At 35.7% G+C, this 26400-nt stretch overlaps 1 pseudogene; it reads left to right on the forward strand.

The window, feature by feature from the left end:
- The first annotated feature begins 2646 nt into the window (after positions 1-2646).
- LOC121500411 lies at positions 2647-3651 on the forward strand (annotated as a pseudogene).
- Positions 3652-26400: the final 22749 nt, after the last annotated feature.

The following is a 26400-nucleotide window of genomic DNA, read 5'->3' on the forward strand; positions in this document are numbered from 1 at the left end:
AATGAGGTATAATTATAATAGCATCAGTGAAGGAAACTTTTTGGCAGAAGATGAATTCCAAAATAAAGTTTAAAGCCTTAAATTTAATTTTACTATAATTTAAGTAATTTAAAGATTTAAATAATTCAGAGAAGATTTTGGTTACTAATTAAAACCAATTTCATGAAATATCTTATATAATAAAATAAAAAAAGAAGCCTAAGATTATTATGACCCTGAAAGAAACTTAATCAAATATTTTCTATTTCTATATTATTCTAAGACACATAAAATTCAAATAATTAGATCAACTTGATTAATTATAAAGATAACAATGAATATTAAGCTTATAAAATTTTGCATAAGAAGATAAGTATTACCTATAAAACTTAGTGATACTGGTCACTATTTTTCCATTTGTGTATCAGATACAATATCTTCAAATAAAACTGAAAAATAAAGATATTCACAATTGGAAAAATACTAAAGAGCATATTAGATTAAGAGAATATAATTTCCTGGGCAATCTTAAAGATTAAGCAAACAAAATGTCTTCTCTTAAATAATAAGACAAGGCTGAAATTAATTAAATTAATACATTAAACAGTAGTGTTTTCATTTGGTGAAGTTATGTGTCATTTTAAGATACAAGCCCCTTCTAATCAGAACCAACCTAACACAAATCCATATGAATGAATTCATATTCTTTCCTTCACTGAGCCTTTGGGCAAGAGTCTTTGGGCAAGAAAAAGACATACCTGTCAATTAAAATATAAAAATCCAGAAAGCGTGTTGTAAAAATACAATTGGACTTTTATAATGTACTAAAATAGGCATATGCTAATAAATTATAAAATAATATTTATAATTTTTTTTAGGATTTTATTTATTTATTCATGAGAGACACGGAGAGAGACAGAGACATAAGCAGAGGGAAAAGCAGGCTCCCTATCAGGGAGCCTATTGCAGGACTTGGTCCCAGGACCTGGGATCATGTCCTGAGCCAAAGGCAGACACTCAACCACTGAGCCACCTAGGTGTCCCTATATTTATAATTTTTTTATTTATAATTTTTAACCAAAAAGCCTATGATACTAAGATTCCATTATTAAGCATTGCACAAGTCTTGCTACCTACATACTAGCAGGAAGAAATATATTTTGATAATTATATGCAGTTAAGTAATGAATTTTAAATCTTAATCACCTTCTGTGGTATGTATATTTATTTATTATAAATCCTATAATATATGCTACATTTTATATGTATGTATGTAATGGAATATTATTCAGCTATAAAGAAGGATGAGATCTTGACATTTCCAACGTGAATGGACCTAGAGAGTATTATTTCAAGTGAAATAAGTCAGACAGAGAAAGACAAATACCATATGATATCATTTATATGTGAAATCCAAAAAGCAAAATGAACAAAAACAAAAAACAAGAAGCAGACCCATAAATACAGAGAACAAACTGATGGTAGCTAGAGTAGGGGGACAGGCAAAATGGGTGAATGAGAGTGAGAGGTACAGGCTTTCACTAATGGAATGAATAAATCACAGAGATAAAAGGGGCAACATAGAGAACAAAGTCAGTGGTATTATAATAATTTTGTATGGTAACAGATGGTAGGTAACTTGTGGTGAGCATAGAATAATATATAGATTTGTCCAATCACTATGTTGTATGCCTGAGATTGTGACATTATGTGTCAATTATATTTCAATTAAAAATAAATTTTAAAAACATCTTGATCATTTTCTAACTTCAATATAGATAGAAGTAGGTCCTTAGTGGATATTGTAGGAAAATTGCTGATGAACAGGCAGCAATACAAGAATTATATGTGCCTGGAACTTGTGTCAGGCACAGAAAAGACCTCAATGGGCTAGCACAGAATCCGCGTGAGTTCTCTCATACACAGTAGATCTCCCAGATGCCCACTTGTGTTTTTTCCCTTAAAAAGTCACCTCTGGGGTAGAGGAGCCTATGGAGAAAAGCCAGCTCCCTCTAATTCAGCAGGTATCATGTGTTTTGATAATTTTTTGTTCCTTTTATGGTCATGTTGCTGATGAATTCTCAAGGCAGGCAACTCAATATGAATTTCAGGTGACTATAAACCAAGACTATAAATTGGAGGCCAATGGGCTGCATTTAGATGACAGAGGCTGTTTGATTGGCTAGCACTATGTTCTTCAAAAAATATAAACTGGCATGCCTCTATGGGAGGGACCCAGTTTTGAGTGTCCATATGTTTCCCTTGCTCTCCTCTCTTCTCCCCAAGATATTAAACATATCCACATGAGCTGTTCAGCCCCAAAGACATTGGTGCTTGGGATCCGTGAAGAAAAAACACTGTTTTAGTGATACTACTGCCATTCTATCCCTTTAGCAGGCTATATCCTATGAATGCCACATTGTTCATCCTACTCTTCAGATTTCACAGCCCTTAGATTCAATCACAGTATCTTACTTGAGACTACCTCAAATAAATAAATACATACATACATACATACATAAAGTTAACAGTTAGAACCTGCTGGAAGTGAAGACAACTAACATCTTTAAAAATATGAAGAAAGGGCAAATCCTGCGCAGGAGGAGACACACGCCACTAACATTGTCTTCTTCATGCGACTCTTACAGCTGGTTGTCTCAGGGAACAATGCCAACTCTTAAGGAAAAACTGATTGCACCAGTTGCAGAAAAAGAGGCAGCAATCCCAAACAATAAGATCACTGTAGTGGGTGTTGGACAAGTTGGTATGGCATATGCCATCAGCACTCTGGGAAAGTCTCTGGCTGATGAACTTGCCCTTGTGGATGTTTTAGAAGATAAACTCAAGGAGAAATGATGGATTTACAGCATGGGAGCTTATTTCTTCAGACACCTAAAACTGTGGCAGATAAAGATTCCTCTGTGACTGCCAATTCTAAGATTGTGGTGGTGACTGCAGGAGTCCACCAGCAGGAGGGAGAGAGCCACCTCAATCTGGTGCAAAGGAATGTTAATGTCTTCAAATTCGTTATTCCTCAGATAGTCAAGTACAGTCCTGATTGTGGTTTCCAACCCAGTGGATTTTCTTACATTTGCTATCTGGAAATTAAGTGGACTATCCAAGCACACAGTGTAATCTGGATTTTGCTAGATTTTGCTGTCTTATTGGTGAAAAACTTGGCATTCATCCCAGCAGCTGCCATGGATGGATGTTGGGAAAACATGGCGACTCAAGTGTGGCTGTGTGGAGTGGAGTGAATGTGGCAGGTGTTTCTCTTCAGGAACTGAATCCAGAAATGGGAACAGAGAACTGTGAAAATTGGAAGGAAGTGCATAAGATGGTGGTTGGAAAAAAAAAAAAAAAAAGATGGTGGTTGAAAGTGCCTATGAAGTCATCAAGCAAAAAGGATATACCAAATGGGCTATTGGATTAAGTGTGGCTGAGCTCATTGAATCCATGTTGAAAAATCTCTCCAGGATTCATCCAGTGTCAACAATGGTGAAGGGCATGTATGGTATTGAGAACGAAGTCTTCCTGAGTCTTCCATGTATCCTGAACACTCGGGGCTTAACCAGTGTGATCAATGAGAAGCTGAAGGATGATGAGGTTGCCCAGCTCAAGAAAAGTGCAGATACCTTGTGGGACATCCAGAAAGACATAAAAGGTCTGTGACTTTTGGCTTCTAGGCTGGAGAAATTTAAAACCATGATGTGATTAACTGTGAGCCTTTAGTTTTTCATCCATATACATGGATCTCAGTTTGCTCTTATCTTCCTAAATATGTGAATCTGGGCTCACAGAATCAAGACCCATGCTTGGTTTAATGCTTGCAATATGAGCCTTGAACAAATAAAATTAACTATTGTAGTGTGAAAAAAAAATATGAAGAAAGTTGGTGTGTTGAGTGTCCAACTCTTGATTTCAGCTTATGTCATAATCTTTGGGTCCTGAGATAAAGTCCCCTATTGCTCTCAGCACTCAGTGGGAAATCTATTTGAGATTCACCTTCTCTCTTCTTTTTGCCCCTCCCCCTACTCTCTCTCTCTCTTTCTTTCTCTCTCTCTGTCAGGTAAATAATAAATATTTTAAAAATACGTATAAAGAAGGCTTAAAGATGTAACATGTTTCTGCATAGAAAACTCGTTTCTCCAAATGGCTCTACTGAAGTGTAATTTTAAAAGCAAAAGGGATCCATGGGTGGCTCAGCAGTTTAGGGCCTGCCTTCGGCCCAGGGTGTGATCCTGGAGTCCTGGGATCCAGTCCCACATCCGGCTCCCTGCGTGGAGCCTGCTTCTCCCTCTGCCTGTGTCTCTGCCTCTCTCTCTGTATGTCTCTCATGAATAAATAAATAAAATCTTTTTTAAAAAATAAAAAATAAATAAAAGCAAAATATTCACCCATTTTAAGTGTACAATTCAATAATTTTTAGTGAATTTACAGAGCTTGTTCACCATAAACCAGGTTCATTCTTAGGCTTAATACAATTAAATGTATTCCAACTTCCAACAGGAATTTTGATGGGGGTAGAGAAATAGGATAGAAGCTTGACAAAATGATTCTAAGTCTCATTTGAGAGATTGATGCATAAAAGTGGACAGAAAAATGTTTTGAAAAAGAAGTGTACCTTAAAAAGAATATCCTAAGAAGAGTATCATAAAAAATTAATAAGTACACTATACAGGTGTGGTAATAAAGGTAATTTAGTACGGGCCTAAGGTTGATCAATATAGTCATGAAATTAGTCATAAGAGAGGCACCTGGGTGGCTCAGTTGGTTAAGTGTTTGTCTTTAGCTCAGGTCAGGATCCCAGGGTCCTGGGATCAAGCCCAGAATCGGGCTCCCTGCTCAGTGGGGTGCCTGCTTCTCTCTTTCTCTCTCAAATAAATAAGTAAAATCTTTTAAAAGTAATCACAAGATATATAATAATTTTAAGTAATAAATGTAACTTTAAAAATGGTACTCAAAATTGTATGAGTGAAGGAAATTTTATTTAATAAAATAGTGCTTCTATATTTGATTAATTGGGGCACAATTTTTTTCCATTCTCAACTTACACCTTTGGCCCACATGTATTCCCAATGATTTAAAGAGTTAAAAATGAAATCACATATGGAGTTTTTAAAGCCTGAAAGCAATAAAAGTGATAGACTTGATAATTTGAGCTTTAAAAATTTCTACATGTCAAAAAAGCTCATTGAAACAAAACCAAATAACAAAAGGTAGCAGGAAAAGTCTTAGTAAATGGGACATATATTTATATGGAGAAAACTATAACACATCAACAAAAAAATACAAATCCCAAGAGAAAAATGGGTGTCAGTGGCTGGATTCTCCAGAAAGCAACATGGAGACAAAACATGGTGTTTAAGTTGCTTCACTGAAAGTGTCCTTGGAATTAATATCCATGAGGGTTGTGGAGCAGGATGAGGCAGGAAGAGAAATGGAGCTTTGATAGACGCCTGATAGCTACCTTCATATTGGGGAAGTGGTGGGTGGGGAGGAAAAGATTGGACTCTACAGCTAGAATGGTCATTCAGAATTATCCCAAGTGGGTCCAAAATGTCCATTCCTTTATAACTCCACATCCATCGTTCACTGAATGTGGGCCACCCTAGGAAGGGGCATGACCTCTGGGTCAGCAGCCTCTGCAGCTAAAGTAATCTCTGAGGAGGCTGACTGCTGAGGGGGCGCACTGACAGGACTCTCAGCTCCCGGAGCAACACATTTTTGTTTGACATGGCTCCTTGGGAAGCTCATCTCCATGGCTACCATGGTGAGTAAATGACGCGACCAGACAGTTAATCATACAAAAAACAAAAACAAAACAAAAAAAAAACAAAGAATAAGAAATATGGGAAACAATGTTCAAATTCACTAACGATAAATCAATGCCAATCAAAATCATGGTGATATATACTTTGCCTAGCAAATGATCATTTGCAATATTAACAATAGTGAGCACTCTGTGCTTATTCTGTGCCAGGGCTATATTAAGAGCTTTAAATCTGTTTTCTCTCTTAATTCTTACAACACTCAGGAATTTGTTATTATTTTAATCCCAATTTTACAGATGAGGAAAATGAGGCACAAAAAGGTTAATAGCTTGCTAAAGATTGTGTTACTGAGAGGCAGAACCGAACTCTTTGCTCTTAACCAATATCCTAATCGCCTCCTTAAAGTAATCCCCCGTAACCATCATAGGGGTAGCAAGACCAACTGTGTCTAAAGCTTGCAAAAGTGCACACAGATACAAACTTCCTGAACATGCTGGTGACATTGCCTCGAAAAGGTTCCTAACCAAACATTCATGGCAACATTATTTATAAGGTTGGAGACAGTGTGGGCCATCTAAAAATAAATAAAATATGGTTTATCCACATGATGACAGCATTAAAAAATAACACAGATATTAAAAATAATGTCCTAAAGAATATTTGATTCTTTAGGGAAATGCTTCACACATAATGGTAATGTTGTTTTGTTTTGTTTTTTAAAAAAGTCAGAAGATAAGCCACTCCATACAGTCTGGTCCTAAGAGTGTACATTGTGTACGCACACACACACACACACACACACACAGAGGCACACATAAGAAAATACACTAAAAGTTTGTGGACATGTCTCACCAGGAAGACTACAAGTCATTTTTGCTTGTTTTTCTACTTTTTCAGTTTTCTATAATAAACATAGATTGCCTTCAGAATAACAAAAAAAAATCGTATATTTTAGGTCATAACTCAATCTTGTGTTAAAGTACTGGGAATACTCACAGAAAAATATTCACAATTATCCTTGATAGTCTGACGAAAGACTTCAGCTAAAGTTAACTAGATGAAAACCAAAGTCTTGACAGAGAGCCATACTAATAAGTAGACATTTTAACCCTGTCATTTGGAATGGCAAGAAATGTAAACATCCTTTTGGTGAATCGTATCCAACAAGGCATCTCAAGGTGTCTCTTTGCTCTGACCACTTGCTTGGTGATAGATTTCATGGGACTAAAGGCTGGCTTATGGATAGTACCTTAATGAGGTACCTCAAAAATCTGAGAACCGCTGCTTCTCAACTACACAGAGTACTGGGTTACCTGGGTAGAAATGATTCTAATTAGAGATAATTAGAACAAAACTGAGATTTTTTTTTTTTACTGACAGATTCGAGGTAAACTTAGAAACATGAGCCGCACTTTCAACCACTCGTTATGCAGTGTTTGACAAGTTTAAAATGATAAATCAATTTCAGATCTTCAGTGATTATTACATTCAGATGTTAGATCACCAGAATTTCTGAAATACTGGCTGTGGCAATGACATCTAGTATCTCTTGGCAACACGTGTCCTGCTCCATGCTGGACATGACATCTTCCATGTGCAGACAGCCTACCAGATACATGTCCACGGCACCGTGTTTCATGAAGGGTCCATCCTCCTTTCTTCATGTATCTTCTAGAACAAGAGGAATGTTTCAAGCTTTCAAAGGATCTGGCACAGTGGCCGTAGCAGACACAATGAGCTGCCTCCTCCTTCAGAAGCCTGCAGGCCACCCTGACTGTGTGGAGAGCCAGGCCATGGAGTCTGGATAGTGGCCCATTGTGCTGACTTCTCAATGTTCCACAGCAAGAGCACAGTCCTCTCATGTCTACCAGCGACAACTAGAGTGCTAGTCATAGGGACCTTGAAAACTATTCAGAGTCCCAGCAACTATTTCAATAAAGTTGTAAGGATATGTCATGGCAGATGTATTTATTGCATTTATTGTATTCATCCAGGAACAACTTCTACTTTTAAGCTATTTTTTTCCAGCATGAACTACTACTACATTTTCCCAAGGCCAAGCATCAAAATTACCCTCTTGTCAACAATAAAAGTCATCTGGGTTTCGTCCCTGATTTTCATGCTGATGGATTTGGAATATCACCTTATCTCAGGCAGCACTTTTCTTTGGTAGGATCTCTATTTTGCATTCTTTAAACTAAAAACCAGCGACGGGTATCACTGCTCATAAACTAAACTGATTGTCAAATGGTATAGAACCCTTGACTGGGCTCAATGGCAGGATCCAAGGGAGCCTCTCTTCTCAGGTATTTCTGAGACACCCTGTGAATGCCATGCCCCAAATAGAATCTCTACTGAGATTATTAAAAATGTCAATCTGGATTAATCCAAGAGGTGCCATTGAAAGATTTCATAGTAAATTTTATATAAAATGAAATCCTACAACATGCTCAGAAAAAAATAATTTCAACCCAGTAGTTCTGCAACATAAAGCAGCAAAAAAAAAAAAAAAAATCATGCCTTAGTTTGCACCTATATGCCTCGAAGAGGCCTTATCGTTCCTTCTTAGTAGAGCTACTCTTTAAAAACGATGAAGAGTCTTTCATTGCCAATAAATAGCTCTAGGGAAGCTCTAATTCCAGGAACTACATTAGAGTCCCCAAGAGGGGAAAATCAACTGGTTAAGGAGAGAATCTTAAAAATGCCCCACATACCCCGGGGATCAACTCATGGGTCCAGGATATTTGAAACTGAGGTCAGGAGGGAGTCCTTAGGTAGAACCGCCCACCATTGAGACCAGAAGACATAGAAGAGCAACTCAGCAGCACATTTGGATTTTAAGAGCTTCAGTTTCTTCCATGGTGAGAGAGGGAGGAAAAGAAGCAGGAGCAAGGAAAAGGGGAATAGGTAAAAGAGGAGAAAAGGAAAACCCAAAGGGAGAGCACTCATTATTTTCAGGCACCCTGTGAAGTGCTTCGCAGTGTTGCTTTATTTATTCCTCACAATCATCCCAGCATGGCAATTAGTGTGATCTCCACGTTATACATGAGTAAATTGAGAGTCAGAGAGAGAAAAAAATTTGTCATGTGTCAAAAGGCTCATAATAGTCAATATCAGGGCTGCACATTTTTTACCATACTGTCCTGCCTCCCACCGGCCCTACTTGTTCTACTGACAGGTTTTGCTTATATGACAAGGATTTGTTTGCTTTTTGCCTCCACTAATTTTACTTCTTTGAGTAGAACACTAATTATCCTTCAGGAGTTCTACCTGGCAAGATGAGTATTCTAGAGAACCTCAGTTGTCGGCAAAGGAATTTCTGAAGCGCAGTACTCATTGGAGTGGCTGTGGTCTGGGTGGTTCTAAATAGCTAAACATGATTTTTTTTTAAGTTTTTACTTATTTATTCATGAGAGACACAGAAAGAGAGAGAGAGGCAGAGACACAGGCAGAGGGAGAAGCAGGCTCCATGCAGGGAGCCCAACGTGGGACTCGATCCCGGGTCTCCAGGATCGCGCCCTGGGCCGAAGGCAGATGCTCAACCGCTGAGCCACCCAGGCGTCCTCCTAAACATGATTTTCAATCCTCAGAGCTCACCAAGGCGTCTCTGACACTACATCCACAACCTGCTGCTCAGAGCTCCCTGTCTTATTCTTGTCGGTACTACAGTGACTCTACCAAGAACACTATTTTTTAATCCAAGTTATTTATCACTTATTTGAATTGTGTCTTTCCTATTTCCAATCTCCTCTTTTAAGCTGCTGGTATAACTTCCTCATGCTCTATGGCAATATAATTTGTTCACTTTTCGTTAAAGGCAGGATTCATAAGCTAAACAATGAAGACAAGAAAGAAAGGGAGGGAGGAAAGGAGAAAGAAAAGAGAAAAGAAGGAAGAAAAGAAGTTAGAAAAAGAAAGAGATGGGGAAGGAGAGAGGAGGAGGGAGAAAGGAGAACAGCAGAAAATAAATTATGGAGAATGGGGGTGGAGGAAGTAGAGGGGCTGAGTTGTATTAGATTGCTTTCTCTAATATGGATCTGATCACTTTTTAATCATTGAACTTTTAGATTTTTAAATTTCAAAGATCTAGTCCAATTCTCTACTGCATATGTAGAAACTTCAACAAAGTCATTTAAGGGCTTTGGATTAATGGCAGATTTAAGACCACTCTTTATTATTATACCACAGCGTCTTCTCCCTACTTGGGCTATAGTCTCAGAAACAGATCACCTGGATTATCTATATCCAAGATTTGTAATACAAATGTTTTGCTTCACTATATAAGCATTATAAAATACTTTACTTAATAAGGTTACATAAAAAAAAAAAACATTATTGTTTTGGGGCACCTGAGTGTCTCAGTAGGTTGTGTGGGACTCTTCATCTCAGCTCAAGGGTCTCAGATCACAGGGTCGTGAGTTAAAGCCCCACATTGGACTCCACACCCAGCTTTAAAAGAAAGAAACTTTTTTTTATTGTTTTATTCAGTGATATCAGCTGAACTTCTGATGATAATAATCCCAAAATAAATAAATAAATAAAACCTTTAAGCTCAATCAGCAAGAGTATCTTTTCTGTGGAAGCACACATTTGTCCCCAAAATTCTGAGTGAGCTTACAGACACAGAAAGTCAGTTTCTCAAGAAACAGTTTATTATTTAAAAAGATAACTGTAGTGACCTTCAGGATTCCCTTCACTTTCCTGAATTCCAAAATGCAATCAAAAATAAGAAATACATAATTTCTCTATTGAAGGCAAGCAAAATAACTTAGTGTAACATTTTAAACATTTATTTTATGCTTTTTAGAAGTAGTTTTTATAAAAACTATAAAAACTATTCCTAGAACTAAAATGAAGAAAAAAAATCAGATTTTTGCAAGATGCCTGACCTTAAAATGAAAAGTGCAGGGTAGTTGTAAAGGGTGTTCCCCTACTTCATGCTTACTTTATAATTAAGTAACGTGAACCTCAAACAGAAGCTTTAGAACAACACGCGCGCGCGCACACACACACACACACACACACACACACCTGACATAAACTACTGCATTCCATTGTCATCAAAAATGCAAAGCTTAGCTGTCCTGAGGGCAAGTAGAATGAGCTTTAGCTACTCATCTGGGCTTCGGGATGGCATCTTGACAAGTGGATAATCTTTAGTACACAAAACAGCTCCACAAGTAAAAACCAGTTCAAAGACGCCCTTCACAGAAAGTCAGTTCACTATTTTGACACAAGCATTATTTAAGCACTGGATTAGAGTCTAAATTTGTGAAAAACGTTACAGTGAAATGTTCCTGCTCTCCTTTTCTGGATTTTTTTTCTTTAGGCACCCTCATTAAATTAATTCCGTTTAAGAATGAGTTGCCATGATTTCGAAGTAATACTGCTTGGCCTGCTTGTGCTGGTAAAAGTGTTACCATTTTTTGAAGGGTTAATAAGCATATTCCACCCACCTAAAGGTAATAAGGGACATGTGAATAGTGCTTGAGCCAAAAAAGATTATGAATATGTGGCTATTGTGCCCATGCATAGCTATTTTTGGTAAAAGATTTGAGTAGCTCCAACTGAAGTCATAGAAACCTATCGAAGGTTGTATGTATGCTTCATGGTTCTGGCTTTGTGGAAGCAGTAGGCTGTCTTTCATCACACTGATTTCTTTTTTGTTGTTCAATTTGCTTCTTGGTCAGTATGAGATTTTTACATTGTTTGAAATCTGAATCTATTTTATCACTTCTCAACCATTTTCTGACTTCCTGAATTTATCTTAAAAAGTACTTCAAAATCGAGATGCTCAAATCATTCAAGATAACTGATTTATATATATCTATAAATTTCATATATTTGTATATGGATAGTTTTTGGATTTTCCAATATGTCAATTTGATACATAATAAAGAGATTAATGTTTACTCCAGGCACTCATTTTTTTGGTTTCATGCATTTTTGTATTATTTGTTCATATAGCAGCCATGCCTCTATTTTGAGTTCCTGTTAACTTATCCACCATCTTCTCCATCACAGGAGGACTAAGATTAGGTGGCTTTTCTGAAGAAAGCATTATATTGTGGGGAGAGTGGTAAACCTGTGATATGTTGTCCTTGATTGTCTACCAAGTAATTTTGGATGAGACCAAAACTAATTGATATTTCGTATACTCAAGTCAGTTGGTATGATTTAACATTTCTTGATATTGAAATTTTATTTTAAAGTGCCATTTCCATTTTAGGTTACATATTCAATTTAAAATTGATCGAGGTGAAAAAGATCCTGAAAATATAAACAGAGAGTAGAAAAGTGGTCACCAGGAGCTGGGGGGGGGTGGGAGAAATAGGGAGAAGTTGGTTAAGGGTACAAATGTTCCGTTATAAGATGAAAAAGGTCTGAGGACCCATTGCATAACATGGTGACTATAGTTGACACCATTGTCTGGGAACTTAAAAATGTAACTTTTCAGGACCTACCTCCAACCTAAGGATCAGAAACTCTGGGGTTAGGTCCTTCCAATCTATGTTTTACAAGCCTTCCAGATTATTCTGATGGCTGTTAAAGTTTTAGGAATATTGCTTTAAGTAGAAATGTGTATTTTGGTCCCCAAAAAAGAATTGTTTTATAAAAATAAGTCAGTGTGAAAATGAGAATCTGTGTTCTAAAAGAATTATGAGTGCCCTCATTTTGTCTGCTTTTTTTCAAGCAGAAAAGAAAAAATGGGTATTATTTAACTTTTACTGCTCTTTGCTTTAGTTGAAGTACACTAGTTCAAGTTTTTAGGAAAAAGAAATTGGAACATCCTTATATAATAAAAACATCTTTTGAGTGTTTCTATCGTTTATGATGAATACATTTCTTTGAAAGAAAATTACATATGAAGAATTATGAATTGCTATAAAACACACTGCCCAAAACCTTTTGGGTTAAAACAAAAACAAGCATTTATTTTGCTCACAAATGAGCAATGTGAGCAGTATTCAAGAAGGATGACTTATCCATGTCTCACATAGTGACAGCTGTGATGGCTGGACAGAGCTGAAGAGTACATTTCTAAGGTGGCTCACTCACATGGTTGGCATGCTGGTGTTGGCTGTCAATCTGCTCAGCCAGGGGCCTCAAATCCTTGTCACATAGGACCCTCCACAGGGCTACTTATGCTTCCACACAGCATGGCAGCTGGAGTTCAAGGGCAAGCAAAAATTACCAGTATCCTAAAATCTTGATCAGAAAACCAATACCACTTCACTTCCACTATATACAACTGCTCAAAGTAGTATACAGAGTTTACCTAGATTCAAGTGGAAGGAACATAAGAACCTCACTTCTTGATAAGAGGAATCTCAAAGAATTTGTGACCATCTTGCATCTTGAATGTGTCACAAATGGTCTATGCACTTACACGAACTATAGATTTTTGAGCTGATATTTTAAGCCGTCTTTGGGTATATATTTTTCTTTTGGGCTCTTTATGAAAGTGTTTCTAATTTGGAAATTAACTCAGGAAAAAAAAAAGAAAAGCTAAATATACTTAAGGATAAAAAAATTAAAAAAAAAATACAGTGAGGAAATTGAATGCCAACATCATCCTACTAAAACTAGGTCTGTAACTGAGCAAACAGCAACAAATTTTCAATGGTCATCTGGTAAGCCTGTTCCTATAAGGCCTAAATAAATACAATAAATCATGAGGCAAGACGACCAAATTCTTAGCATTCTGTTGTCATGGTGGAAGCATGTCAATGTATAAATACAGCTGGCATAAACTTAAAAAAGGAAATGTGTACAATTAACACAGAAATACTTAAATGCCTATGTTTACTCAATAATAGGTGCTTAATTTGTTTTTTTTTTTTGTTTTTTTTTGTTTCTCTTATTCAATTATTCATAAAATTTTCCCAACTAACCTTTAGAGTACTAACTAAGTCAGGAAAACATTTTAGATTAATTTTAACCATTATCAAATATATCAAATACATTACCAGATATAAAGCAAGAATAGTAGAGTAAAAATGACAATTTAAAGGAGTGATTCCTTCCTAACTGAGAAGAGGTAAAAGTTTATATTAATATAAGCAATATTTGAGGTAAAAATCAGAAGACATAAAAAAGTATTAATATAGACAATATTTGAGGTAACAAAATATCCTGTGTTGCCATGGGTTTGCATTTAACTGTGTAGAGCAACTAAGAAATAACAATCATATCACAGGGTGAAGTTTACACCCTAAAGAATAAGAAGAGTGTTCTTGTTGTGTTGTCACTCATTTTCAAATCCATTGGTAACATTTTGACCTACAGCAGAGCTTGACCAGAGCTGGCAAACATATTAATTTTCACAAACACAGAGTCTAAGACAAACCAATTACCTCAAGGAGTAAGTTCATGAAAAGAGAAAATACATTACTGATACACCTATACTTTTACAAAGTGGCATTTAAAAGGTATACATTATTTTAACTATTACACTGAAGAGTATACATTATTTTAACAATAATATTGTTGAATGGTAATTAATTGGAAGTTAAAAAGTTGGTCAAAATCATTGCGTGCATGTTTCAGATGCAGTCAGCTACTTCCCTCTTCTGGCCAAAGGTGGAGGAAGGTTTAATTTTTACTGTTGAAACTAAGTAGGATTGTCTTTACAATCAGCTCTAAAATTAGGTCTCACACAAGGAAAATTTACTATCCTGTCTATTAGCAAGATAAAATGCGTTTAATTCAGAAATCATAGGTTAAAATATCTAGGAATTATTTTATAGAAGAGTCCATCGAGCTTTTCATTTGTAAGAATTCTTGTGGCAGATAAGTGATTTAAGTGTGTTTGCCAAACAGCCTTTAGAATAAGAAACGATGGGTTTCGGTGCTTTGAGGTCACTTGGGGTTAATATATTTTGATTGTCAACTAAAATTATTCATAGATAGTGGAATGAGCGTTGGTGGTTCTTACAGGGAAGAATGAGAAATTATAAAGATAAACTCCAGAGATTTCTACCACAGTTTCTAGAATGAAATGCAATTTCTCTTCATGATCTTGCTAAGCCTTGCAAGCGTTATGAAGGGCAACTACAAGATTAAATTGTCAGATTTATGAATTCAAAAATATTTCCCTTAATTGGGATAATTTAAATAATTTAAATTTCCCTGTAGGTCCTTGGATTTTGGACCAAAAAAAATTGTATTACTGAAAATTTTAAGAGAAAATAAACAGTCACAATAGGGCTTTGGCTAATTTAAATAATTATAAATCTGTAGTGCATAATAGCCAAATTTATAGAAAAATATCACATTGAATGAAAAATATTTCATTCAAAGGAATAAAGCCTAGAATAATAAATTATATTAAAATGAAGATTTGTGGACATACATGTTTTGAAATATCGATGAGAAATGTAAAGCAAGAAACTGAACTTACCAATTCGAAAATATATGAATGCAGACAATAACTGAAATTCAAATCCTTCTGTCTCATATTTACTTTCTAAAAATTAAATTTAAAAACTCCCAGAATGAGCAAATGAATTATTAAAAACCAACAAAGATGAACTTGCATTGATATTCAAAGGGATAATAATAAGGAATTAAATTTATCCAAGTTACCTTCATTACATTTTGTAAATTTAAACACTGAAGTTTTAAAACAAGGTATTTCTCAGTTTCTCTGAAGACCTAAGACAAAATAAATTACCAACTGGATCAAAAGAGGATTTTATGTGACTAAAAAATAGAAGAATTTTCTTTTCCTTAGCTGTACAGTGTACAATTAAAAGAAGTCATCATGACAAAATCATCATCACTGTGTTAATCCATAGTGACTAGGAGGTGAATGGTGCTCCTGGAGCTTTGCAAGGCACAGCCTAGCCTGCCTGACTATATGCAGAAGCCCTGTGCCAACCATTTCCACATTCCAAGATGCACTAGTAGGTCCTCTCTGCAGAACTTGCCAAGTGGAAGCGAGAAAGCTAGACATAAAAGTCTAAAACATTCACTTCGAGAAGCTGGGTTAAATTTCAATTGAGATAATGGTTCTAGAGAAAACTGTGCTGTGTCTTTGCCCAAAGGGGAGAGATTAAGTGCGGTAGGCCTCATCCCCAGCCAGAAAAAAGGCCCATCCATGAATGGGACCATCTGAAGATTAGGGGGCACAGTGGGCTGGTGTCTGTTTTAAACTCAAGATAGCTAAAGAGTGAGACCCAATGACTGGTTATCTACCTAGATGGTGAACAAAGGAACTATTGTTCCACTGGGATGGCCTGGCCTCCCAGAATGCATCTGGACAAAGAATGCATGAAGTTTTTCCCATGTATCAGATGAGGTCCCCTCAACAAACAGGATAGGCATGTCTAATATTTCCCTAAGTAAATCTTCCTGGAGGGTAGAGGCCATAGTGACAAGGACCTGGAGGCTGAGACTCCTAGTAAAATGAAGACTTAGCAGGTTCCCCCAAAACACCCATAAAAAAGGTGGCCAAACTTAGTGGTCACTAGATTAGGAGGTGACTTTGTGCAGAAATGGGACTTTCTGGGGAAAAATTGGTGTTCAAAAAAATTGCCAATAAGAACTTTCTAGTAATGCAGGGGATGGAGGGTGTCTCACAAAAAAGAAAAGGTCCGTAAGAAAGAGGCAGTCAACTTATATTTCAGACCCCCAAGGACACTAAAGAAACAAGGGGAAGAGCTTTAACTTTGAACAAACTAGGACATCCAGATTTCACCACTGAACATAATAAAAATTGAAGACTTTTTTAAAAATCTAGAATTGTGTTATATTAAAGGAACACAGCTTGATTTTTTTTTTTCTCCAGTGATTTAACAAAAACAGCAAAAAAAGATTTACTTTAAGGAACTGGCTAAAACACTGATTGAAGCTTGCAAGTTCAAAAGCTGCAGGACAGAAAAAGAAACAACTTTAAAGTGTCCTTATTAGACCCAAAATATGGGTCATAGACCAGTAACATTTGGGATGTATTAGAAATGCAGCGAAAACTGCACAGCGACATGCAAAAAAAAATGAAACTGGATTATTTTCTTATACCATACACAAAAATAAATTCAAAATGGATTAAAGACCTAAATGTAAGACAGGAAGCCTAAAGGAGAACACAGGCAGTAACCTCTGACATTGGCCATAGCAACTTCTTTATAGATTCGTCTCCTGAGGCAAGGGAAACAAAAGCAAAAATAAACTATTAGGATTTAATCAAAATAAAAAGGAAACAAACAACACAACTAAAAGGCAGCTTACGGAATGGGAGAAGATATTTGCAAATGACACTTGTAAAAGACTAGTATCCAAAATATATAAGCAACATATAAAACTCAACATCCAGAAAATGAATAACCCAATTAAAAAATGGGCAGATGACATGAACATCTTTCCAAAGATAACATATAGAGACCAGAAGACAGACATATGAGAAGATGCTCAACATCACTGATCATTGGGTAAATACAAATCAAAACTATAATGAGATATGACCTCACACCTGTCAGAATGGATAAAATCAACAACACAAGAAATAGGTGTTGGCGAGGATGCAGAGAAAGGGGAACCCTCTTGCATTGCTGGTGGGAATGCAAAATTGTGTAGCCACTCTGAAAACAGTATGGAGATTCCCCAAAAAGTTGCAAAAAGAAGACCCTATGATCCAGCAATGGTACTACTAGATATTTACCCAAAGAATGTAAAAATACTAATATGGGTATACATGCAACCCAGTGTTTATAGCAGCATTATCTACAGTCGCCAAACTATGGAAACAGCCCAACAGATAAAGAAAAAGTGATATATGTATATGATGGAATATTAGTCAGCCATAAAAAGAATGAAATATTACTACAAATACCATATTATTTCCAAATAATATATGACAAATACCACGTGATTTCACTCTTTCGTGGAATTTAAGAAACAAAACAAATGAGCATAGAGGAAAAGAGAGAGAGAGAGAAAGAGAGAAGCAAACCAAGAAATAGACCCTTAACTATAAAGAACAAACTGATGGTTACCAGAGGGGAGGTGGGTGGGTTAAACAGATGGTGGGGATTAAGGGTGCACTTGTAATGAGCACCAGCTATTGGAGCCAGTATGGAAGTGTTGAAACACTATATTGTATCACCTGAAACTGATATTATATCATATACTACCTAACTGGAATTTAAATAAAAACTTAAAAAAAAAGAAATGCAAACTAGTCTAGACCTACTACATCCCAATCTTCACTTTAACAAAATCCCCCAAGTAATCTATGTGTACACTGAAGTTTAAAAATGCCACCATTCACATCAACTTTCAAATGTTTATTGGCTACCCACCACCTTAGAACTTCAATGACCTCACAACTTCTATTTTTCCCATCTTGTTGGCTTCTCTTCATTCTCTTTCCTTCCTTTCCTTCTTCCTCTTTTCTTATTCTTCCAGAAATAAATAAATCTTACTCCTCAAGACTTGGCAACAGCACATGTTCAGGAGGTTGCTCACCATTTACTGTCAATGCTTCTCAAGATATTTGCCCAAAAAAATAACCCTATCTTGACTTATCTATACATCAAATTAGTGAATTTCATATGCCCATTAGGTATCCAGTTATATATTCCATTATATATCCCACTATTTACACATAGAAGGAAAGCGTTGCACACGCAATAATTGCAATACACAAAGATGTCTGTTGGGGAGGAGAGTCCCTGGTAGGTGATATTTAAATAATAAACTCCTCTGAGGGCATGTATAAATATGTCATATAAATAATGATATAAATATATCATACGTGTATTTTTTAATTTAATTATGAGCTCTTTCAAGCTGAAAGTATTTGAATGTATCCTCTTAAGCAGATAAATACTGCCTATGCCTTACTAATCAGGAAGGGATCCATGAGAAGTTGGATATGAAGGTCCCACAGAATTCCTAGGGTTTCTCAGAGGTAATTAGTTACCAGGCAATTTTTAATGTGCTCACTAAACTCTTTTATTAGCTTTCCTTTTCCCCACTTCACTGTCCCTCATTCATCACCTTGCTCCCTCGGGTCACTGAACAGGTCACCAGCTGGCCTTTGCCCACCCCTCCGTGTTTATCACCTGTCGGTCTTCTGTTCTCCTCACGTGTCTCCAGAACTGCTGGTCTCCCACAGGCCTTCTCAAGTGCACCATGGGCCTTCCTACCTCAGAGTATACTTCCCTCTGTCTACATTCCTCTTACCCACACTGCATCTTGTAGGCTTCTTCTTATTCTTCAAAACTCAGTTTAAATATACCCTTCCTAAAGGCCACGTCCAAATTGGTAATTCCAATCGTATATCTTGTAAGGTTTTTTTTTCATAGCATTTTATCATACTTCAGAACTGCATATTTATTTACTTGAGTCTCTCTCTCTCTCTCTCTCTCTCTCACTGTCTCTTTCTCTCCCCACTCACTGTAAATGGTATTAAAGCAAAGTCTATATCTTCTTCTAACCAATGAACATTCAATGAATATTCAATATTAAAGCAAAGTCTGTATCTTCTTCTAAACAATGAATATTCAGTCTTCCTGGCAAAGACTGATGATCAAGAAGTTAATGCTTAAATAAATGCTAAAAAAATAATTTGGATGCATGACAGTTCCCTTTCCTATGTCCCCAATCTGTGATCTAAAACATAATAAATCAAGAAAATAAAACATGACCATGTATTCTTTTAAATAACAAATCCTCCATCAGTGACAAACTTACCTTGATGTTAGCAGAGCTTTAATTTTGAAGTTCCTTGCTTGAAAAGGTCCCTTCCAAGTCCCCAATAGGGACCTAAAATTTTTATATTCATGATTTTGTGTTCTTTTTCATCAAGAAGTATCTCCGATTTTTATATTTTGGGGACTTTTTTAGAGAGGTGTGGGGAGGGGTAGAGGAAGAGAGGGGATTTTAAGCAGGCTCTATGCCCAGCATGGAGCCTGATTTGGGGCTCAATCTCACAACCCTGAGATTATAACCAGAACCAAAATCAAGGGTCAGACACTTTACAGGCTGAGCCACCCAGGCGCTCCAATTTGTATAGTTGTTAAGCTCCACAAGATCTAGATTTAACCCTGGCCTTAATGTATAAAGCAACAACTGATTAAATCATTGAACAAAACCTTATTAGAAAACAAGAGACCACCTGGGTGGCTCAGTGGTTGAGCATCTGCCTTCGGCTCTGGCCCTGATCCCAGAATCCTAGGATTGAGACCCAAATCGGGCTCCCGGCATGGAGCCTGCTTCTCCCTCTGTCTTTATCTCTGCCTCTCTCTCTGTGTTTCTCCTGAATAAATAAATAAAATCTTTAAAAACAATACAAAGGAAAACAAGAAAACAATAGACCAAATTAATTTTAAAAATAAGCAAAGACACAAATATCATCACTAATAACCATAAACTCCTTTTCTCTAGGCTTCTTCGTGAGGAAAAATAAATAAATAAACGTTCACTCTTTTAAAACATTCTGTTATTTGCAGTTATTTGCTTAACTGAGAAATAAAGGATGGGTTCTAAAACACTGGATGCAAGAACTCAAACAGTAGGTTTTCCCTGGATTAAATGAGAGCAGCGTTAGTGTAGGTTTTGAAGTAAATTGGAAGCGTACATAACTTTATCTAGAAGTTTACCTGTGGAGTGGAAGAGAGGGAAGCAGTAGGCATGAGATTGAGGGAGGCTTTCTCTGAAGATGGAGCAGACCTGAGAACTAAAATGTCCTAAAAGAGCCAGTGAAGAAAGAACAAGAAATGGGACAAATCTAGGGAAGTGCCTAAAGAAGTGAGGCAAGTTATATGGAGTAGTGGTGGTGAGATTAGCCTAGGCAGGGAAATTTAAAACAAAAAAATTAAAAGTTCCCCTTTTCCACTGGGAAAAAGAGTAGCTGGAAATAACAGGTGGGGATGTAATTAAGATTGTAGTTACAGTGGCAGAAATTTGAAGAAATGGAGGTGTTCCATTTTCTCACTGAAGGAAAAGGCAAACTTGGCTTCTGGGAATCAGAGGAGGAAGGTGGCAAAATGGAAAACTGGAGAGAAAAAAAAGAATGCTTCAGATAGTTACTGTCCAGATGGGAAGTGAGTAGTAGGGAGAGGAGCTGCACAGACAGTGGACTCCATTGATGAGCAAATCTATGGGTATTGTCAGAGAATGGGATCCACATATTTGAGTTGTGAAGATAAAAGAGTAACTCCATTGAGAAATCAATATACAATTTCACAATGGACACTGAGCTAACTTGGGGTGCTGTCTAACCATGGAGGACTGGAGAAGACCATAAGAGCCAGGCCATTTGTGAGCGAGGAGAGCCACCCATGAGGCAGAGTCATGGAGGACAGGCTGGGGTCAAAGGAATATCTTTTCTTCAGTAACCACAAAAATCAATTTCTATCACAAGGTAAGTCATTTGCCATGTTTAGGTTTCTCTACACATTTCTTTTCTATTTCATGTGTCTGTCTATCCCTGCACAATCTTGTTATTTAAATCATTAAAAGCCTAATATGTTAAATTTCTAGTAAGACGATGATTGCCTTAGAAACTATTCTTATCATAATTACCTTTGATATTCTTGTTTGTTTGTTCTTCCTGTGACTTTAAAAATAATATCGCCAAGTTTTGAAAAAAATCTCATTAAAATGTCATTAAGATATAGGCATTTCGGCGCTAATTTGGAAAGAAAGTATAATCTTTACAATGCTAGTTCTTTCCTATGAGCAGCATGGGTTATTCCCACATCTTTTAAATCCTTTACTGAAGTTTAAAATGTTTTCCATACAAGTTCTACATAAATTTGGTAGATTAACACCTAGTTTATATTTGGCATTGAATTTAGATTTTTTATCATGTTTTCAAACTCATGATTTCTAATTAGTTAATGATTGTATATTTCTGCATAACAAATATACTGTATTGGTTTAATAGCCTATAGAAATTTTCAGATGGCAACACATATCATTGGTATATGATAATTTTGTTTTCTTCCTTTTGATAATCATATCAATTTCTTTTTAAGATAAAAGATTATTTGTGAACATTAGCATCATTTTCTTGTTCCTGACTGTAACAGAAATGCCACTAACTAGTGGCTATTGGGACATACTTATACAATATTAAGGAAGAATCCTAATAATTTATTAGAAGTTTTGTAAACAAATAGTTTTTCACATTTTTCCTGTTGATGGGATGAATTATACAAGCAGATTGCCAAATATTTTACCACTCTTGATTTCTAGGAAAAAAAACCTTAATGGTAACATGTTATTGATAACTGTACGTACTAAAATGTATTTATGGATATTTTTTCTAGCATTTTTATCTCTATGCCCAACTAAGTTTGGCCTATATTTTTTTTCCTTGGGGCAATTTTTGTCATTTTTAGTAACAAAATATTTTGCCATCGTTGTAACACAAATAGAGATGTTTCCTATTTTTTTGTATCCTTTGGAACATTTTAAAAACTAATGGATACAATGGGTCCTCAAAGAAGTGAAAAACATATTGCTTGTGCAATCACCCTGGCTTGGTGTCCTTTTTAATGTAATTATTTAAATTTTTTTAAGAATCTTATTAATCATTCAAAAGTTTCCTCTTTTTTGAATCAAGAAATATATATATAATCATCTCATTTATAAAAATATTGTACTAGTACACATTAAAACTTTTACACCTCTCTATGAGCGATACAGCCAGTTACCTACCCACGATCCATGGCTTCCTCTCCTTTACTGTATTTTGTTAAGCACAGCATTGTACTCAGCTAAAAATGCTTAATCTCCCTGTCTCCTTTGCAATTAGGATTAGCCATGCAATGCATTTCTGGTCAGTGAAAAGTCAATGGGGAGTGCTGTCTTTTCAAATCAAAAAATACAACCCCATAAAGATAAAGCTTTGAACTTTCTTCCTGCCTGGACTACAGATGCAACGCCTGGAGGTGTACCACAAATCTTGTGACCACAAGGCTGATAGCCACAGAGAAAGAACAGCAAAATAAGAAGTTATAAGAAGTTCCAGTGCTTTTTTTTTTCCTTTCAGATTTATTAGGACATAATTAACATACAGCACTGGACATGTTTAAGGTATACAGCACAATCACTTTACTTACAGCAAAACAATTATCACGATAAGTTTGGTTAACACCCATGATCTCATATAAATAGAAAAGAGAAAAAGGAAGAAAAAAAGTATTTTTTTCCTTGAGATGAGAATTTTTAGGATCTCCCTGCTTAGTAACCTTTAATAGGCCACACAACAGTGTTAACTATAGTCATCATGTTGTACATTATGTCCTCAGTGCTTATTTATCTTTCAACTGGAAGTTTGTACCTTTTGATCACCTTCACCTGATAACCCCAATCCCCCACCTCCTTCCTCTAGTAATCACAAACAGGATCTTTTGTGTGTGTGTATGAGATCAGACAATATTTGTCTTTCTCTGACTGACTTAGTGCACTTCAAAAGATGCCCTCAAGATCCATCCCTGTTGTCACAAATGGCAGGATTCACCTATTTTTTATGGCTAAATAATATTCCAGTGTGTGGGGCAGGGTAGGTAGCATAAATATATATACCGTAAAGTCCTGGTGCTATAAGTAGTACTGAGCTGCCATTCCAGCTCTAGACTTCTTACTTCTAGAGTTCTTCTTACGTGAGGAAAACAGAATTCTTATTTATTTAAGCCACTATAGAAGACATGATTATTTGCATCAAATACAGTTCTTAATGATGCACTCCATCTGCAGCTTAGAACTGGCTTTTTCAATTATGTACACTATGCCACATATTGCTGTCTGCATTTTACATGTTTGTCATGTAAATGTTTGTCATGTAAATGTCTGTCCTATGAAGTAAGTGTGACTATCATCCTAGTTTTATGTTAGAAGGAATAGAGATAGCTAACAGCTCACAGCAATAAGATTTAAATGCAGCAAATGGGGGCTTCAAATCCCAAACTCAACAATTCTGTGTATAAAGCCATCCGCGCATGAGGGGGGCACTCGATGGGATGAGCACTGGGTATTATTCTGTATGTTGGCAAATTGAACACCAATAAAAAATAAATTTATTATTAAAAAAATAAAAATAAATAAAAATAAATAAAGCCATCCACGCAGTATCTGGTCCAAAATAAGTGTTCAATAAGTGGATGAAGTTGCTGACATTATCTTTGGCAACCACGTTATTATTAGATCTACAATAACAGAAATTTGAGTCCTCTGGCCTTCCTATCATATCAGTCTTGCTAGAGACTATCTATCAATTGGCCGTTTAAGGAAAATAGCAGTTGGAATATTTTTTATCAATTAAATCCTTTTTCTATTTTGTAATTCATTAATTTTTGCCTTCACATTTTTTAATTACTGCTATTCCTTTTAATTTTTTGCATTTTTATAAGATTTCAAATTGGTTTACTCAATGATTTTAAATATATTTTATAATAAAGCTGGTAAGGGCAATATATTTCCTCCCTAAGTATGGTGTGGATGTCAGTATTGATATACTTAATTCTCATTTTTTTCTTTTTGGCTTAACACATAATTAGGAGAAATAAAGCTGATTTCTCATTGATCAAGTTATAGTTTTTGATGGAATTAAATCAGTTACTAATTTTCATTTTAACTTGATTATGATAAAATGTTTATTCCTTGGGGAATTTATTTATTAAGTTGCTTCTTTGTGGCCTCATCGATTATCAATTTTTATGGATGTCCAAATGACACAGAAAAAGACCTATATCTTTTTGTAGGTTTCAAAGTTCCATATGCATTTATTAACCTTATCAATAATATTCCCTTGATCTTCTATGTATTTGTTTGATCACATAGTGTGGGAAAATTGTCAAAATCTCTGACTAACATGTTTCCATAATCTCTTCCTTGTATTTTAATTGCTTTATTTTGTATATTTTGAGAACAGATTATTCAGCACATAAATATTGATGTTATATTTATCATCATTGTGAATTGTGTGCTTTTGCAATATAAAGGGGTTCTTTTTATTCCATGTAATTATTTTGGCCTTTGTCTGATTTTAATGTTCCTGAGCCCTGATTTCTTCTTCTTTTTTTTTTTTTTTTTTTTTGGTTTCTTTTAATTTGCTTGATTCAATTTTAGTCTTTGTGTTTTTAATGCATTCACTTTTGTTCTCAAAAGTGAGCCTTACTTTTGTCTTCTTGTTCTCTGTTTTCTGTTTTTATGTATCTTTTGCTACTTATTTGCTGTTTTGTTTTCCACACAGACAGCACTTGTCTGCTTTTTGTCTATTTCTTTTGAAAGATTCTTTTTTTATTTTTAACTCTGTGGTTATCCTCAGAATTTTTCAAAATTATGTTTATGTAATTGTAAGAGTGACAAGTGATACAGAAATCTATTTAAGCCCTCGTATTTGGAAAATCTCCCCTCCACCTATTTCAGTCTTTATAAGTATTATCTCGGATTTTAAGTCCAGGGTTTCATTACATTACAAGCATACCTCAGAGATATTGCAAATTTGGTTCTGTACCATTGCAATAAAGTGAGTATCTCAATAAAGCAAGTCGACTGAACTTTCTGGTTTCCCAGTGCATATAAAAGTTATATTTACGTGATATTGTAATCTACTGAACGTGCAAATGGCATTGTCAAAAAAAAAGTACATATCTTATTTTAAAAATAATTTATTGCTAAAAATTGCTAGCCATCATCTGAGCTTTCTGGAAGCCATAATTCCCAATCAACATAATAGATATAACAATAGTGTAAAGATTTGAAATGTTGCGAGAATTACCAAAATGTGACACAGGAACATGAAGTGAGCAGATGCTGTTGGAAAAATGGTGCTGATAGAATGCTTGTCACAAACTTTTAATTTATTTTAAAAAAGAAAACAGTATCTGCAAAGTAAAATTAAGCGAATCACAACAAAATAAGGTATGCCTGTCTTATTTTTGGTGTTTTCATCTATCTTTCAAGAGTAAGTTTTTACAAAATCTTACACTAACTTACATTTTTTAAAAAATCTTACACTATCTTAAATGGCTCCAATTTACACTAGTGTGTTTTCACCTCATGGTCACTGCACTGGTTAATTTTCATCAACTGCACTTGGCAAGACTACACCATCAAAGTAAGAAATTACCTTGATATTTGGAGGCATAGGGGTGGCTTGGTAGGTTGGGCATCTGAGTCTTGATTGTAGCTCAAGTCACAATCTCAGAGTTGTGAAATGAAGCCACACAGAGCTCCATGCTCAGTGGGAAGTCTACCCGGGATTCTCTCTCCCTCTGCCCCTCCCCACCACATATGCACTCTCACTTTCTCACTCTAAAATAAATAAATCTTTAAAAAAAAATTTTTTTAAATTACTTTGACTTTTGAAATATGGATGGACCATTATGCCTCAACATTTGGCAAATCTTATCCTAACTTTTTATACCATACAAGAGAAATTTGAGTCAGGTTGGTCTGAGCTGATTGTCTTAGAATATTCATTTTTTATTAAGATATAATTAACATATCACAGAATTCACCATTTAAAGTCTACAATTCAGTTGTCTTTAGTGTACTCCCGAGGTTGTGCAACCATCACCACTATCTAATCCCAAAAGCTTTTCATCACCCCAAAAATAAACTCTGTACCCATTAGGAATCCCTCCCTCCTTCCCCCTTTTCTTCATCCTCTGGAAATCATAATATATCT

The sequence above is a fragment of the Vulpes lagopus genome, chromosome 10 (assembly GCF_018345385.1).
Source record: "Vulpes lagopus strain Blue_001 chromosome 10, ASM1834538v1, whole genome shotgun sequence".
Classification (NCBI taxonomy): Eukaryota; Metazoa; Chordata; class Mammalia; order Carnivora; family Canidae; genus Vulpes; species Vulpes lagopus.